Here is a 2,795-nt window from a genome sequence, read left to right as displayed (position 1 = left end):
GGTGCTAAGTGACATTTGGGTAAAATTTCTTTTGGGTATATATCAATGCAAGTCAGAGGAGATTTTTCTTTATGCTTCCAGGTTCCTGTGGTCTCTGTGATGGCTACTGGTTCTTCCTTAAGGATAATGGAGTAGTAGTTTATACTGTTACACAGGGCAGTCAGGAGATTCTGAAAATCAAATGGAAAAAAACCAATGAGATGTCAGAGATATTAATGAGGTGGGGTGGGGCTCAGATAGAAGAAGAGTACTTGAAGAAAATTTAAATTTGGCAAGAGAAGGACAGAGTGACAGGAAAGAGCAGGGACAACAGATCATCAGATAGGAATTGGAAAGCCAATTGATTTTATGCTTTCATTGTCTGAATGAGAAGGAAATGTCCCCAGAGGTAAACTGACTTTTCAATAGCGCATAACACATAGTCCAGAGGCTGAATTAGAGAAAGATGAACAGAATGAAGGCTGGTAGCAAGGGGAGAAGTTGAAAGTCAGAAGTGGAAGGGAAATGAGGGGCTGAATCAGTGCCTAGAGTTTAGGGAAGTAGCCCCTTTTCTTTTTTTCTTTTTTTTTTTTTGGTGGTGGTTTGTTGGTAGAAGAAGGAAGTCAGAATAGAGGTATTGTGGAGTAGATTTATTTAAAACAGAAACTAAAGACAAACTTTCTTGAGAAAGAAATAACATCTGTAACTGAAATGATGTTTCTGCAAATTTTATTGCTAGCAGTTCTCCTCGCAACTGATGACAATGAAGATGGTAAGAACACTGGCCAATCCCTTGTTGAGTACAAGAGGGATGTGTGTGTGTGTGTGTGTGTGTGTGTGTGTGTGTGTGTGTTTCTGTGTGGTGTGGTGACCTCGGAACATACCTTGAGAGGAGAATTCCAACATGGTTCTGAGTATCCTGTACTCTTGGACCCTGTGCCCTTCTGAAGGTTGTTTGTAACGCCTGGGGCCCTGGGCAGCTGAGTGTCTGCTGAGGTAGCCACGGTTTCCCTTATCTCTAGATTCTGAGTGTTTCCTTCCTGCCACCTTTCTTCATTCTCTATTCCTCCCGATGCCTTTTCTTCTCCTCATTTTTTAAAAAAATATATTTCATTGATTTTTTTACAGAAAGGGAGAGGGATAGAGAGTTAGAAACATTGATGAGAGAGAAACATTGATCAGTTGCCTTCTGAACACCCCAACTGGGGATTGCCGCAACCAAGGTACATGCCCTTGATCAGAATCGAACCTGGGACCCATCAGTCCGCAGGCCGACGCTCTATCCACTGAGCCAAACCGGTGAGGGCTCTTCTCCTCATTCTGTTTGTTCTTTTGCCACAGCCTTCCAGGAGAAGATCTCCTTCAAAATGATCCACACTGCATCCTTCTACAATGATTCCTGGGTGAAAATTCAGAACTCTGCTTGGTTGGATGACTTGCAGACTCATGGCTGGGACACCAACTCTGACAGAATTATTTTCCTGCGTCCTTGGTCCAAGGGCAATTTGAGGAAGGAAGAGATAAAGGAACTGGAAGAATTCTTCCGTGGGTTCTCTATTGTAATGCCTCAAGAAATTCACAAATTTGCCAGTCAATGGAAGTTTAAATGTAAGTTCAATTCCCAAAATGGGGAGGTGCAATGTGCTGGGTGAAGGGTGTGTGTCTCAATGAGTTCCTTATTCCAATTTCCCCCACATTCAATCTCTGCAGCATTCTCTGTCTGTACATTTATTGTAACCTATTGTATTTCATTCACCCTGGGTTATTATAATCACAACTCTTTCACACTAAGTGCTTCCTTATTCTCTTGCTCTCACCATTTATGTCACCATCTTTCAACAATTTGCTCACTTCATTTTCCAAAAAAAGGTCATTTTTTCCTCTTCCTTCAACTACCACCAATTATACTTTTTCTGAACTTCTGATCAAACCAAAGTATCTTCCGTTATCTCAAAGCCCCCATACTTCTTCTATTTCCTTTTTTTGATTCCAATAATTTCATCTTTTTATTCCCTCTTTCCTCTAATTTACAATCCATCTTTCCTAGATCCCTTTGAGATTCAGGTAACATTGGGCTGTGAGCTGAACCGTGGGGGAGCCATTGTAGGCTTCTATGGATTTGCTTATCAAGGATCAGAGCTCCTGCACTTCCAGAACAATTCATGGTTGCCATCTCCAAAGGGTGGAACAAGAGCTCAGGATATGTGCAGACGATTCAATCAGTACCTGGTCGTCAAGAATGTAGTACAGAGGATTCTCAGTGACACCTGCCCACGATTCCTCCTGAGTATCCCTGAGGCAGGGAAGGCAGATCTCCAGAGAGAAGGTCAGTCCCATATCCTTCCTCCAAGAATTTTCTAAAATTATACCTTCCAACCTTCCCTTTAAATTGAGGATAAGGAGTCAAGAGGGAGAAGGATAATAGGTGATGAATTCCCAGCATGTGATAGAAGTGTCTGTCTAAGCTGTGTGAAGATATGAACCTCCAAGTCTGTGTTAGAGTCCTTATCTGAGTATCTCTCCTGTTCTCTGCAGTGAAACCAGAGGCCTGGCTGTCCACTGGCCCCAATCCTGGTCCTGGCCGTCAGATGCTGGTTTGTCATGTCTCTGGCTTCCATCCAAAGCCAATTTGGGTAAAGTGGATGCGAGGTGAACACTTACAACAGGGCACTCAACAAAGTGATACCTTGCCCAATGCTGATGGGACATGGTACCTTCAGGTTTTCTTGGATGTGGGAAGCCACTGAGACATCTGGCCTATATTGGCGGGTGAGACACAGCAGCCTAGGAAGGCCAGGACATCCTCCTCTACTTGG

The 2,795-nt window shown here is 43.2% G+C and overlaps 1 pseudogene; it reads left to right on the top strand.

The window, feature by feature from the left end:
- The first annotated feature begins 572 nt into the window (after positions 1–572).
- LOC102436723 lies at positions 573–2,791 on the top strand (annotated as a pseudogene).
- The last annotated feature ends 4 nt before the right edge of the window (positions 2,792–2,795 follow it).

Source organism: Myotis lucifugus, unplaced genomic scaffold (assembly GCF_000147115.1).
Source record: "Myotis lucifugus unplaced genomic scaffold, Myoluc2.0 scaffold_3, whole genome shotgun sequence".
NCBI lineage: Eukaryota > Metazoa > Chordata > Mammalia > Chiroptera > Vespertilionidae > Myotis > Myotis lucifugus.
The sequence above is the reverse complement of the archived record's forward strand: the minus strand, read 5'-3'. Positions and strand labels throughout refer to the sequence as shown.